Genomic DNA, 16,553 nt, shown 5'->3' with positions numbered 1-16,553 from the left:
TCTGTGATCATTGCAGAGAGAAGAACACTGGCAGGGAAGGAGTTAACACCAGGGGCGATCAAAGGGTTAAATGGGAGCTTAGGGGGTGTTTTCTAACTGTGAGGGGGATGGGCTTATTGGATTAACACCGAGATCTGTGTTCCTAAATAGGAGGATCACAGGAGCCCTGTGATCATAACTGACAGAACAACGGTCTGCCGTGTTTACAACGGCAGACCGCCATTCTGTTTTCCCGGCGGCAATCGCAGCTGCCGGACCCGCAGATCAACTTCCCCTCTCGCGAATCGCCGCACGCACACCCCCTGTGCTCGCTCCCTACTGATTATTGTAGTTCCTCCTGTTTTGAACTGTATTGTAACTGTATTGTCTTCCTTCACATTGTAAAGCGCTGCGCAAACTGTTGGCGCTATATAAATCCTGTATAATAATAATAATAATGTCACTGGTCCCCCCAAAAGTGTCAAAAATGCCAGTGTCCAGTCTGTCTGCCGCAATGTTGCAGTCCTGCTAAAAATCGTAGATCATCGCCATTACTAGTAAAAAAAAACATTGTCCCCCCTCATTAACTGGCTTGTAAGGCTGCATGCTTGGATAAGGGTCTGGTATGGATTTTGGGGGGGACCCCACGCCTTTTTTAAAAAAGAAAATCCAGGCATGTTTTGTTAACATTCTTCAGGCAGTGGGGAATCCCACTAACCTGACAGCAGTCATTGTTGTTAAGGATGCGGCCGCCGCCTGTTCCTCAACAACCGGCTCTTCTCAATTAATCAGAATTAAACTAAATTAATGAAAGCATTCATTCATTTTGTTTCAACTTTTTTACTTATTTAGATCCATTACTTTGTCTATTCGGAAATTTGGATACACCCGAATCTCTGAAAATTACATTTTCGGACGAAAAACGAATGTAAACGAACCGAATCGCATGTGTCAAGTTGCCATTTACACAGACAATGTATTTTTTTTTTCTCCTAAAACAAAATAAAATGTCTCGATTAAGGCTCCATTCACACCTATGCCATTTGCTTTTGAGCGTTTCTGCAGTGCTTTTTACATTTTTTTTTTTACCGTCATTTTGCCACGATTTGCAGTTTGCATTTTCTATGCTTTTTTTTTGGGTAGATTTGTTGTTGGGCAGTTAAAAAAACGCATAATGTAAATCGCGGCAAAATTGTAAAAACGCACTGCTTGCTTTTCTGCAGCTTCTCAATTGAAGGCTATTAAACCCAAAATTGTAAAAAAAAAAAAAATATTTTTAACATGTGTTCCTATGGATCACGTTCACATCAATGCATTTTTGTGCCCCTGCGTTTTTGGAAAGGAGCAGGGACTTTTTTTCCAGCAGTATGCAGCGTTTAGCATGTAATAGACTTCAATGGACCCGCATACAAAACGCAAGTACTGTTGTTTTACGACAATTTCGCTGCAATTTGCATTTTGTGATTTTATTTTTTTCTTGCCTTTACATTTACTATATATAGCTGGTTGCTAGGGAGCGGGCCAGGAAGTCATCAGTTGTCAGGGGGAAAGTAGAACACCGGACCAAGAAGACCAGGAAAAGAAGAAGACCGGAGGAAGAGGAAGACCGGAGGAAGAAGAAGACCGGAGGAAGAAGAAGACCGGAGGAAGAAGAAGACCGGAGGAAGAAGACAGGAGGAAGAAGAAGATCAGGGAAAGAAGAAGCCTGGAGGAAGAAGAAGAAGACCGGTGGAAGAAGAAGACCACGGAAAGAAGAAGCCTGGAAGAAGAAGACAAGAGGAAGAAGAACGGAGGAAGAAGAAGAAGACCAGGGAAAGAAGCACGGAGGAAGAAAAAGAAGACCGGAGGAAGAAGAAGAAGAAGACCAGGGAAAGAAGAAGCCTGGGGGAGGAAGAAGAAGACCAGGGAAAGAAGAAGCCTGGGGGAGGAAGAAGAAGACCAGGGAAAGAAGAAGCCTGGGGGAGGAAGAAGAAGACCAGGGAAAGAAGAAGCCTGGAGGAAGAAGACCACCAGGGAAAGAAGAAGCCTGGAGGAAGAAGACCACCAGGGAAAGAAGAAGCCTGGAGGAAGAAGACCACCAGGGAAAGAAGAAGCCCGGAGGAAGAAGACCGGTGGAAGAAGAAGACCACCAGGGAAAGAAGAAGCCCGGAGGAAGAAGAAGACCACCAGGGAAAGAAGAAGCCTGGGGAAGGAAGAAGAAGACCAGGGAAAGAAGAAGCCTGGAGGAAGAAGACCACCAGGGAAAGAAGAAGCCCGGAGGAAGAAGAAGAACACCAGGGAAAGAAGAAGCCCGGAGGAAGAAGACCGGAGGAAAAAGAAGACCGGAGGAAAAAGAAAAAGACTGGAGGAAGAAGAAGACCAGGGAAAGAAGAAGCCCAGGAGGAAGAAGACCGGAGGAAAAAGAAGACCGGAGGAAAAAGAAAAAGACCGGAGGAAGAAGACATTTTTAATAAAGGACTAGTCAAAAACTCTCGTCTTTTGTCACACTACACTACCCCATACTCATGGGGGGGGGTCAGGATCAGGGGGCTTTCAGATTCTGATAAGCCCCCCGCCTGGAGACCCCCACAACCACCCACCCACAGGCTCCATGCTCAGGTAAGGGTCTGGTATGGATTTTAGGGGGGGGGGACCCCATGCCATTCTTTTTAAAATTTTGCCGTGGGTTGTCCCCTCCAAATCCATACCAGACCCCAAGGACCTGGGGGGAACCCCACGCTGTTTTTTTTTCACTCATTTTTTTTTAGCTGGCAATTCTTTTTTTTTGTTACATTCAGCTATCAGCGGGGAATCCTGCTGACAGCGGATGACTCATTGGTTGTTAGGGAAGCGGTGGCTGGCTTCCCCGCCCACTTCTTAGCTATATGCAGTGAATGTAAAAAAAAAACAACACAAAAGCAAAACACAGCAAAATCGCAGTTAAAAAAATGAGGAAAGCACAGTAAAAAGCACTGCAAAAACACTCAAAAGCAACAAGTATAGATGTGAATAGAACCTCAGAGGCCATCCTGCAACCAGAGTCTTACCGAGAACCCAAGAAATGTGGTGTTACACCATTAATACCAAATGTATTTCGCTGTGAGCAGTCCGGTAACAATGGGGGAAGAGAGAATGACGCATATCCGCCATTATCGTGGCTTTAAAAGTATGTCACAATGATAAATAACGGTTATGACCCAACAACCTTAATGAGTAACACAACTGAGGTCAGAGATCACCCAAAATAATCACCCCTTCTTGTCTTTACATAATGACTCCCATAATGAGTATCAAGAAATGGTAATTAGTAAACAGCAAATCTAAATCTGGGTTGATAGGTGCTGCACCTTTTTTAAATTTTTTTTTTTCTGGGGGGGGGGGGGTGGTTTATGACGGAAACATGTGAAAATAATTCAGTATAATTTTTACAATAAAAATAAAAAATTCACCTATTAATCATTCTCAGCATCACATTTGGTGCGGCTTCTTATAGCAGCTCCAAGAAATCAGACAAGGTGAAGATAAATCTGCTTATTTTTTGCCCTCCCTAGTCCCTCCCCCCCTCATCAACATGATAATGACATTTTTAAATAAATCTCTATTATGGACCCAGTGATATCATCACCGGGCCTCTGTGCTTCTTCCGTGCAATGCAGGCAGATCGTGGCTGGTGGGAGGGGCTGTACATAGCTTCCTGAAAACATCACCGCCCCCCTATGTACGCCTCTCCGGAGCCCTCAGTCTTGATGCAAGCAGTGGGCGGGCTCTTGGGAGGAGCAAAAATCAAAAAAGCTTGATAGATGGGTGTCAGTCTGGAAGAGTGGGCGTTCTTATGCAGGCTTCATTTGCATACACACTGCCCTAGGTAACACCCACTCATGAGGCTGAGCCTCCATGTTTAACCACTTGCTGACCAGCCGCCTTAGTTTTACTGCTGTCAGCTCTATTACGCAAAATGATGTGCCTATATGTCACTTCGTGTAACAGATAGTGGGGGCGTGCGCATGCGCCGATTGGCCAGAGGGGGAGCCAATCAGCGGGTCCGGCGGACGCAATGTCTGCCAGCCACCCGCGATCACTCCCCATGGAGACAGAACCGCGGTCTGCTGATGTAAACAAGGCAGACCCCCATTCTGTCCCAGATGAACACAGGGATCCTCCTATTTAACCACTTAAGCCCCAGCCCTATTTCGGACACTTTTTGTTCACGCGTTAAAACCAGTATTTCTTCCTAGAAAACTACTTAGAACCCCCAAACATTATATATATTTTTTTAGCAAAGACTCTGGAGAATAAAATGTCGGTCATTGCAATATTTTTTGTCACGCGGTATTTGCGCAGCGGTCTTTAAAACACCATTTTTTTGGAAAAATTTTGAAAAATCACATTTCACTGCATTTAAAAAATACTAAACAGTAAAGTTAGCCCATTTTTTTGTATATTGTGAAAGATGATGTCACGCCGAGTAAATAGATACCCAACATGTTACGGTTTAAAATTGCGCCCCCGTGGGATGGCGACAAACTACGGTCAATAGAGATCTCAATAGGCGACGCTTTAAATTTATTTAACGGTTACCAGTTTAGAGTTAGAGTGTAGCTCTTTTTTTAATTATTGCTCACGCTCTGGCGATCGCGGCGATACCTCACATGTGTGGTTTGAACAGCGATTTCATTTGCGGCTCGACTTCCGTATACATTTTTTTTTGTGCGCAAGCTAACGGTGACGGGGGCGGCTACATTTTTTTTTTTTTTTCCCATTTATTTTTTTAACTTTATTACAGTTTTTAAAAAAAAAAAAAAATCTGATCACTTTTATTGCTGTCACAAGCAATGTAAACATCCCTTGTGACACCAATATGTAGTGACAGGTACACTTTATGGAGGGATCGAGGGTCTAAAAGACCCCAAACCCCTCCACTACACTTCCCTGTATGCAAAACGCAGAAAACTGCATTTTTGCATACAGACATTTTTCAAATTTGCCGCCTTTTGCAGCACAGTAACCCGGAAGTGACGTCATGGACGCCGCCTCCAGGTTACGTCATCGGAGACCCGATCGAAGCCGTTTCCGGCTTTGATCGAGACTCCATCCAGCCGGCGGACGTGCCGGCTGGGTGCTTGGGGCTCCCGGTGGGACGGGAGCCCCGGTAACAGCCACGGAAGGCGGCGGGAGGGAACGTCCCCTCCCGCCCCCCCCCCCGGTACCGATCGAGCGGCTCCCGAGCCGCATCGGTCGGTACCGACGGAAAGCCAACCGTCGGCTCTAAACCACGGTACTGGGATGATGCCTCTAACTAGAGGCATCATCCCGGTATAACCCCGCAAAGTTACCCGACGTACCCCTACGTCAGTATGCGGTAAGTGGTTAAGAACACAGATCACTGTGTCCATCCAGTGAGTAAATCCCCCACACAGTTAGAAAGCACCCCCTAGAAGCACACAGTTAACCATTTGATTGCCCCTGGTGTTAACCCCTTCCCTGCCAGTGTCATTAGTACAGTAACAGTGCATATTTTTAGCACTGATTACTGTAGTAATGTCCATGGTCCCCCCAAAAAATGTCAGTTAGAGGTCCGATCTGTCCGCCGCAATGTCACAGTCCTGCTAAAAATCGCTGATTGCCGCCATTACTATTAAAAATAAATATAAAAATGACATAAATCCTTCCCATAGTTTGTAGACGCGATAACTTTTGCGCAAACCAATCAATATACGCTTATTGGGATTTTTTTTTACCAAAAATATGTAATAGAATCCAAATTGGCCTAAAATAAAAAAAAATTGATTTTTAATTTTTTTTATTGGGAATGTTATATAGCAAAAAGTAAAAAATATTGTTGTTTTTTTTTTTTTTTCAGAATTGTTGCTCTTTTTTTTGTTTATAGCGCAAACAATAAAAACCACAGAGGTGATCAAATACCACCAAAAGAACCACCAATTTTATTTTGGGTACAGCGTCGCACGACCGCGCAATTGTCAGTTAAAGTAACGCATTGCCGTATCGCAAAAAATGGCCTGGTCATTAAGGGGGAAAACCTTTCCGGGGCTGAACAGGTTAAAATGTATTTTTTCCCCAAAAAATTGTGTATGAAAAAACCACTGCGCAAATACCACATGGCAACCATCGCCATTGTATTCTCTAGATCAGGGTTTCTCAACCCTGGTCCTCAGGGCACACTAACAGGCCAGATTTTAAGTATTACCTTGGGGAGACGCAGACTAGAGTACTGCAATCACTGAGCAGCAAATGATATCACCTGGGATGGATTTCAGTTTTCTTGCAAACCTGGCTTGTTGGATCATGAGGACCTGATTTAAGCCCCGTACACACGTACCGATCGTCGGCCGAACGATCGGCTGTCTTTTGTCCGTTGCTGTCCTGTCGGCTGAAAACTGCAAAAGACTGCACACGATTTTGTCGGCCAACAACAGCCGACTGCAGAAGTGATGTCATGTGATGGTTAACTTTCCCTGTGTTTTTTTTTTTCTGAGCATGCCCAGTCTTGCAAATCTGCTGTTTGTCGGCCGAATTCTGTACTGACTGGCGAACAATCGGCCGTTCTGGTGTTGGCCAACAAAAATTTTAATGCTTGCATGACAGATTCTGTTCGGCCGAAAATGCGCTGTCGGCTGTCGGAAGCATCATACTAACAAGCCGACAATCGCCTGATCGGTCGTCGGCCGAATATTTACGTCTGACAATCGGTACGTGTGTACGGGGCATTAAGAAATATTGCTCTGGGGGTCTCTGCTAAAAAGATATGTAAAGTTTGGGGGGCTCTTAATAAGTTTCTAGCAAAAAAAATACTGATTTAAATTTTAAACAAAAAGTGCCAGAAAAAGCCGGGTCTTCCTTTGGTTTTATTCAGAAGTCTTAAGTTGACCCCATTGGCATTTGATCAGGGAAATCTTTCCGGCATCTGGGTGGGCATCGGGTGGCTTATCTGCCATCTTCATAGCCGTTCTCTTGATGTCTTTTAGGATAAACTTGTGATTGGCTGGCTGCAGAAGAAGCTGGAATATAAACAGTCCTCTGCTGCGGGTTTTATAACAGAGCAGGTAGTGTCAGGGGCATAGTCAGCTCACTGTTCAGCTGTCTGGTGCCAGAATGTGCCCCATAAAACCATCTGAAAGGCTCTGCGCTGTGAGAGGGCTCTTTAACCTCACAAAAAAGGCGTCCTGTGAGTACAAACAGAGCCTCGCGCCTCTCCCCGCTCCGCCAATGGAAACCTCTAATTAAACAGTGTGTTACTGATAGGGGGAAGGAGTGCGGACCAGAACCGGGGGGAGGCCGCACAAATAACCTCCGCATATCCTCATTTTCTTAACAGCTTCCAGGACATAAAAAAAAAAAAAGATTTTTTTTTTCAAAATTTTTGTTTCCTTTTAACAACTTCTGGACCGGAAGGATTTACCCCCCTTAATGACCAGGCCACTTTTTGCGATTTCGGCCCTGCGTTAATTTAACTGACAATTGTCGTGTGACGCTGTACCCTAATAAAAAAATTGAGGTCCTTTTTTTTCCCACAAATAGAACTTTCTTTTGGTGGGATTTGATCGCCTGTGCGATTTTTAATTTTTTGTGTTATAAACAAAAACAAAGCAACAACTGATTAGGGGATTGGAGGACCTTAACTATGAAGAGCGGCTGCAATCGCTCGATTTATTTTCCCTGGAGAAGAGACGCCTGAGAGGGGACATGATAGCAATTTATAAATATCTTAATGGGGATCTCAGCTTAGAAAAAAAGCTGTTCATTCGAAGGAATTGCATGAGGACTCGAGGACATACAATGCGATTAGAGGAGAAGCGTTTTAACCTCAGGCAACGAGGAGGGTTCTTTACTGTTACAAGATTGTGGAATTGTCTACCACAAGAGGTGGTTTCTGCGGGAAGTATGGTGACTTTCAAAAGACTCTTATGCCCCATACACACGTGCAGATTATCTGCAGACTTTTGTCTGCAGACTTACCAAAACCATATAATATGAGGTCAAATCTAAACACTTTCAATTTGTATGCAATCCGGCAGGCCCTTGCACTACATAGAAAAGGTAAGTCTGCAGACAAAAGTCTTCAGATAATCTGCACGTGTGTATGGGGCATTAGACTTACATCTCAAGGATCAGAACTTTCAGGGGTATGAGAGATGATTACAGTCACACACACCTACACAGGGGGAACTGGATGGACTATTGTCTTTATTCAACCTCACCTACTATGTAACTATGTAACAATTCTGAAAAAAAAAAAAAAAATATATATATTTTTTACTTTTTGCTATAAAACATTCCCAATAACAAAAATTTAAAAAATCTAATTTTTTCATCATTTTAGACCAATTTGTATTCTGCTACTTATTTTTGGTATAAAAAAATTCTAAAGAGTGTATAATGATTGGCTTGCGCAAAAGTTTTCGCGTCTACAAACTAGGGATCGACCGAGATCGTTTTTTCATTGCCGATACCGATATATTGGTCATCGCGTATCGGTATCGGCCGATATTGGCCAATATTTTTGTACATTTAAAAAAAATGTATATATTTATTTTTTTTTTTTGTTTGACAGGTGCTCTTGTGGAGGGATCTGGGGGGTCTAAAAGCCAAGTTTGGCTGTTTTGAATGCTGCCATTTTTTTTAAATCTGGCGCCGAATACCCGGAAGTGATGCCACTCGTGACATCACTTCCGGGTTTATGCATGAAGACCCGGCCAGAGCCGAATGCGGCTTTGATCGGGTCTTCGGTGGCCGTGCAGGCTGGTTGCCCGGGTCTCCTGGTGGGATGGGAGACCCGGGCGAACCGTGGAAGGCAGTGGGAGGGGGGGGGGGACGTTCCCTCCCGCACCTTGTGATGACAGCCGAGTGGCTTCTCAGCGGCATCAGTTGTCATTACAAGACAGCCGACCATCGGCTATGGACGCCGGTACCGGGGTGATGCCTCTAGCTGCACGCGTCACTCCGGTACAGCACTTTCTGAAATATCGGTAACCTCCGGGGCTGATTCCGCTATATCGGGGAAAGTGCAGATTGGCCCTTGATATATCGGCTTTGCGGATAATTGGTCGATCTCTACTACAAACTAGGGGAAAGATTTGTCATTTTTATTTATTTATTTTTTACTAGTAATGGTGGTGATCTGCGATTTTGAGCGGAACTGCGACATTGCGAAACTCGTCAGACCGTCCTCTTATTTAGGAACGCAGATCTCTGTGTTCATGCAGAAAGCCCATTTAACCCTTTAATCGCCACTGGTGTTAACCCCCTTCCCTGCCAGTGTCATTATTACAGTGCATATTTTCAGCACTGATTACTGTAATAATATCACTGGTACCCCCAAAAGTCTCAAAAATGTCAGTTAAGTCTCCGCCGCAATGTCGCAGTCCCGCTAAAAATCGCTGATCGGCGCCATTACTAGTAAAAAAATAATTAAAAAGGAAATAAATCTTTCCCATAGTTTGTAGCCGCGATAACTTTTGCACAAACCAATCATTATACACTTACTGGGATTTTTTTAATCCAAAAATATGTAGCAGAATACAAATTGGCCTTAAATTTTTGTTATTGGGAATGTTTTATAGCAGAACGTATTGTGTCTCTTTGCTGTTTGCAGTTGTATGGTGGTTGTATGATAGAGCTGTGTGTGCTGATCAGCGTCATTGGTGGAGCTGTGCCTCCTGCAGGGCTCAGATTGGGTCTCTATCTGTATCCTCACTCCCACAGGGACACAAAGCTGTACTTTATATGACTTGGAGTCCTGCCTGAGCACTGCTCTCCACACACAGAGATATCACTACTATCCTATTCTCCAGCATCCCTCTGAAGAAGACTTGGATAAGTTGAAACGCGTTGGGGCTTTGGACAAGAAGCAATGGGACTGTACTCTGCTGTGCACTAACGCTGCGATGTGTTACATGGGTTTCATCGTCTGTGGTTGTTATAACCGTCTGTCATTTGAGTCCCACTTTGGGGGTGTTTTTACCTCATGTTAATAAATGTATAACTTTTTATTTACCATTGTTCCTATTACATGATTTCTGTCATCACCCAAAGCCCCGCCTCCTCCCCTTCTGCCCTATGTGGCAGTTTTTGTCTATCAGGGACGGATTCCTCCTCTTCATTACTGATAGATGGCTGCAAATACAAAATATTCTTATCTTTTTCAGAATTGTCGCTCTTTTTTTGTTTAACGAAGAGTATACAATGTATCAGTGTGATGAGTATACAATGTATCGGTGTGATGAGTATACAATGTATCGGTGTGATGAGTATACAATGTATCAGTGTGATGAGTATACAATGTATCAGTGTGATGAGTATACAATGTATCGGTGTGATGAGTATACAATGTATCGGTGTGATGAGTATACAATGTATCAGTGTGATGAGTATACAATGTATCGGTGTGATGAGTATACAATGTATCGGTGTGATGAGTATACAATGTATCGGTGTGATGAGTATACAATGTATCAGTATGATGAGTATACAATGTATCGGTGTGATGAGTATACAATATAACGGTGTGATGAGTATACAATGTATCAGTGTGATGAGTATACAATGTATCGGTGTGATGAGTATACAATGTATGGGTGTGATGAGTATACAATGTATCAGTGTGATGAGTATACAAAGTATCGGTGTGATGAGTATACAATGCATCGGTGTGATGAGTATACAGTGTATCGGTGTGATGAGAATACAATGTATCGGTGTGATGAGTATACAATGTATCGGTGTGATGAGTATACAGTGTATCGGTGTGATGAGTATACAATGTATCAGTGTGATGAGAATACAATGTATCGGTGTGATGAGTTTACAATGTATCGGTGTGATGAGTTTACAATGTATCGGTGTGATGAGTATACAAAGTATCGGTGTGATGAGTATACAAAGTATCGGTGTGATGAGTATACAATGCATCGGTGTGATGAGTATACAATGTATCGGTGTGATGAGTATACAATGTATCGGTGTGATGAGTATACAATGTATCGGTGTGATGAGTATACAATGTATCGGTGTGATGAGTATGCAATGTATCGGTGTGATGAGTATACAATGTATCGGCGTGATGAGTATACAATGTATCGGCGTGATGAGTATACAATGTATCGGCGTGATGAGTATACAATGTATCGGCGTGATGAGTATACAATGTATCGGTGTGATGAGTATACAGTGTATCGGTGTGATGAGTATACAATGTATCAGTGTGATGAGTATACAATGTATCAGTGTGATGAGTATACAATGTATCAGTGTGATGAGTATACAATGTATCGGTGTGATGAGAATACAATGTATCGGTGTGATGAGTATGCAATATATCGGTGTGATGAGTATACAATGTATCGGCGTGATGAGTATACAATGTATCGGCGTGATGAGTATACAATGTATCGGTGTGATGAGTATACAATGTATCGGTGTGATGAGTATACAGTGTATCGGTGTGATGAGTATACAATGTATCGGTGTGATGAGTATACAATGTATCGGTGTGATGAGTATACAGTGTATCGGTGTGATGAGTATATAATGTATCGGTGTGATGAGTATACAATGTATCGGTGTGATGAGTATACAATGTATCAGTATGATGAGTATACAATGTATCGGTGTGATGAGTATACAATGTATCGGTGTGATGAGTATACAATGTATCAGTGTGATGAGTATACAATGTATGGGTGTGATGAGTATACAATGTATCAGTGTGATGAGTATACAATGTATCGGTGTGATGAGAATACAATGTATCGGTGTGATGAGTATACAATGTATCGGTGTGATGAGTTTACAATGTATCGGTGTGATGAGTTTACAATGTATCGGTGTGATGAGTATACAAAGTATCGGTGTGATGAGTATACAAAGTATCGGTGTGATGAGTATACAATGCATCGGTGTGATGAGTATACAATGTATCGGTGTGATGAGTATACAATGTATCGGTGTGATGAGTATACAATGTATCGGTGTGATGAGTATACAATGTATCGGTGTGATGAGTATGCAATATATCGGTGTGATGAGTATACAATGTATCGGCGTGATGAGTATACAATGTATCGGCGTGATGAGTATACAATGTATCGGCGTGATGAGTATACAATGTATCGGTGTGATGAGTATACAGTGTATCGGTGTGATGAGTATACAATATATCAGTGTGATGAGTATACAATGTATCAGTGTGATGAGTATACAATGTATCAGTGTGATGAGTATACAATGTATCAGTGTGAGGAGTGTACAATGTATCGGTGTGATGAGTATACAATGTATCGGTGTGATGAGTATACAATGTATCAGTGTGATGAGTATACAATGTATCGGTGTGATGAGAATACAATGTATCGGTGTGATGAGTATACAATGTATTAGTGTGATGAGTATACAATGTATCGGTGTGATGAGTATACAGTGTATCGGTGTGATGAGTATGCAATATATCGGTGTGATGAGTATGCAATATATCGGTGTGATGAGTATACAATGTATCGGCGTGATGAGTATACAATGTATCGGTGTGATGAGTATACAATGTATCGGCGTGATGAGTATACAATGTATCGGCGTGATGAGTATACAATGTATCGGTGTGATGAGTATACAGTGTATCGGTGTGATGAGTATATAATGTATCGGTGTGATGAGTATACAATATATCGGCGTGATGAGTATACAATGTATCGGTGTGATGAGTATACAGTGTATCGGCGTGATGAGTATACAATGTATCGGTGTGATGAGTATACAATGTATCGGTGTGATGAGTATGCAATATATCGGTGTGATGAGTATACAATGTATCGGCGTGATGAGTATACAATGTATCGGTGTGATGAGTATACAGTGTATCGGCGTGATGAGTATACAATGTATCGGTGTGATGAGTATACAATGTATCGGCGTGATGAGTATACAATGTATCGGCGTGATGAGTATACAATGTATCGGTGTGATGAGTATGCAATATATCGGTGTGATGAGTATACAATGTATCGGCGTGATGAGTATACAATGTATCGGTGTGATGAGTATACAGTGTATCGGCGTGATGAGTATACAATGTATCGGTGTGATGAGTATGCAATATATCAGTGTGATGAGTATACAATGTATCGGCGTGATGAGTATACAATGTATCGGCGTGATGAGTATACAATGTATCGGCGTGATGAGTATACAATGTATCGGCGTGATGAGTATACAATGTATCGGTGTGATGAGTATACAGTGTATCGGTGTGATGAGTATACAATGTATCGGTGTGATGAGTATACAATGTATCGGTGTGATGAGTATACAGTGTATCGGTGTGATGAGTATACAATGTATCGGTGTGATGAGTATACAATGTATCGGTGTGATGAGTATACAATGTATCGGTGTGATGAGTATACAATGTATCGGTGTGATGAGTATACAGTGTATCGGTGTGATGAGTATACAATGTATCGGTGTGATGAGTATACAATGTATCGGTGTGGGAAATGTTTTGCCCTGAGATCAGGAATGATAATACATTGTAACATTTCACCAGAGGAGAATCATGGGTAAGACTGCCGACCTGACTGCTGTCCAGAAGGCCATCATTGACACCCTCAAGCAAGAGGGTAAGACACAGAAAGAAATTTCTGAACGAATAGGCTGTTCCCAGAGTGCTGTATCAAGGCACCTCAGTGGGAAGTCTGTGGGAAGGAAAAAGTGTGGCAGAAAACGCTGCACAACGAGAAGAGGTGACCGGACCCTGAGGAAGATTGTGGAGAAGGACCGATTCCAGACCTTGGGGGACCTGCGGAAGCAGTGGACTGAGTCTGGAGTAGAAACATCTAGAGCCACCGTGTACAGGCGTGTGCAGGAAATGGGCTACAGGTGCCGCATTCCCCAGGTCAAGCCACTTTTGAACCAGAAACAGCGGCAGAAGCGCCTGACCTGGGCTACAGAGAAGCAGCACTGGACTGTTGCTCAGCGGTCCAAAGTACTTTTTTTTCGGATGAAAGCAAATTTTGCATGTCATTCGGAAATCAAGGTGCCAGAGTCTGGAGGAAGACTGGGGAGAGGGAAATGCCAAAATGCCTGAAGTCCAGTGTCAAGTACCCACAGTCAGTGATGGTCTGGGGTGCCATGTCAGCTGCTGGTGTTGGTCCACTGTGTTTTATCAAGGGCAGGGTCAATGCAGCTAGCTATCAGGAGATTTTGGAGCACTTCATGCTTTCATCTGCTGAAAAGCTTTATGGAGATGAAGATTTCATTTTTCAGCACGACCTGGCACCTGCTCACAGTGCCAAAGCCACTGGTAAATGGTTTACTGACCATGGTATTACTGTGCTCAATTGGCCTGCCAACTCTCCTGACCTGAACCCCATAGAGAATCTGTGGGATGTTGTGAAGAGAAAGTTGAGAGACGAAAGACCCAACACTCTGGATGAGCTGAAGGCCGCTATCGAAGCATCCTGGACGTCCATAACACCTCAGCAGTGCCACAGGCTGATCGCCTCCATGCCACGCCGCATTGAAGCAGTCATTTCTGCAAAAGGATTCCCGACCAAGTATTGAGTGCAGAACTGAACATCATTATTTAAAGGTTGACTTTTTTTTGTATTAAAAACACTTTTATTGGTCGGATGAAATATGCTAATTTTTTGAGATAGGAATTTCGGGTTTTCATGAGCTGTATGCCAAAATCATCAATATTAAACCAATAAAAGGCTTGCACTACTTCAGTTGTGTGTAATGAATGTAAAATATATGAAAGTCTAATGTTTATCAGTACATTACAGAAAATAATCAACTTTATCACAATATGCTCATTTTTTGAGAGGGACCTGTATTTCTTCCTGTGGTGCAGTGTTAGGCCGGTCATACTTGGTTCCTGCTGATTCAAACTGGTAACAGGCAAACTGAATGTACCAAGTTGATCGATTGATGCAACCTGCCTGCTGGATTTTCTTGCAATTATCGCTATTGGCTGCTATAGCTGCTAGTAATAAACATCTTCTCCTGGCGGGGAAATCTTCACTTTACAAAGAACACCCAATCACATGCAAGGAAAATGCAATTTTGCTTGCACATGATTGGATGATGGAAGTCAGCAGAGCTTCTGCTCATTTACTAAGCTCTGGAGGAACTGCACTTTGCAGAGTGCACAGTCTGTTTGCCTTTAGTAAATCAACCCCAAGCTAAGATTCCGACTGCTTGCCACAGGCACACATATTCTGCACAGGACCATTCCACTGACTGAGGATATCACAGGGTGGACATTTTTACCTCCTATAAAATCTTCTCTCTTGAATCAGAACTTCAAATTAACATTGGGGGACTTTTTTGGAATACAAAAAATTGCCCTGAAATGTCAAATGATTCTGCATCTAATTAGCGCACAGCCATTAGTCAGGGTGGAATTTTATAGTACAGGCGATCAAATTTAAATCCAAAAAAGCGAAACTGCTTTAATAAGGAGACCCTGACTTTTAAAGGTCGTCTCAGAGCCTCTTCCAGTATGAACTGCAGTCACCGTGACATCGAATCACAGCCTCATTTTATATTCCAATGTAGCTCAGTGATAATCTCTACCCGGAGCCTCGCCGCCAGCTCCATGAAAGGGTTAAATTATACTTAAAGGGTTTCTCCGCCTGACACTGGTCTGCAGTGATTGGATAGGCTGTGTTCTCATGAATATGAAGAGTCTCGGTGATGTCACTGCTCTCTAGTGATTGGATAGGCTGTGTTCTCATGAATATGAAGAGTCTCGGTGATGTCACTGCTCTCTAGTGATTGGATAGGCTGTGTTCTCATGAATATGAAGCGTCTCGGTGATGTCACTGGTCTCTAGTGATTGGATAGGCTGTGTTCTCATGAATATGAAGGGTCTCGGTGATGTCACTGGTCTCTAGTGATTGGATAGTCTGTGTTCTCATGAATATGAAGGGTCTCGGTGATGTCACTGCTCTCTAGTGATTGGATAGGCTGTGTTCTCATGAATATGAAGCGTCTCGGTGATGTCACTGGTCTCTAGTGATTGGATAGGCTGTGTTCCCATGAATATGAAGGGTCTCAGTGATGTCACTGGTCTCTAGTGATTGGATAGGCTGTGATCTCATGAATATGAAGGGTCTCGGTGATGTCACTGGTCTCTAGTAATTGGATAGGCTGTGTTCTCATGAATATGAAGGGTCTCGGTGATGTCACTGGTCTCTAGTGATTGGATAGGCTGTGATCTCATGAATATGAAGAGTCTCGGTGATGTCACTGGTCTCTAGTCAATGGATACATTTTATTATCTAAATATTGTTCAGATGGGATGTCTTCCTCCAGGGTGTTTCTATGATGAATACATCATGAATTGTTCTTTTTTTGTCCCATCTATATTCTCCTTTTTTTTCAATGGCTGACAAGTCAAGCAGATTCAATTAAAACCTTTATTTCTTTTTGTTACGCTTTCCCAGTGCAAATCCCCTGACGTCAGAAAACAGGCTGTTTAATGACCGGTAACATCATCCATCGATTTAATGAGACGTGCCAGATTCTTTACATTTTCACCTAAATTAAAATTTGCATTAAAGAGACGAATGTGCTACCTA

Source organism: Pelophylax lessonae (assembly GCF_965119305.1).
Source record: "Pelophylax lessonae genome assembly, chromosome: 11".
NCBI lineage: Eukaryota > Metazoa > Chordata > Amphibia > Anura > Ranidae > Pelophylax > Pelophylax lessonae.
The sequence above is the reverse complement of the archived record's forward strand: the minus strand, read 5'-3'. Positions refer to the sequence as shown.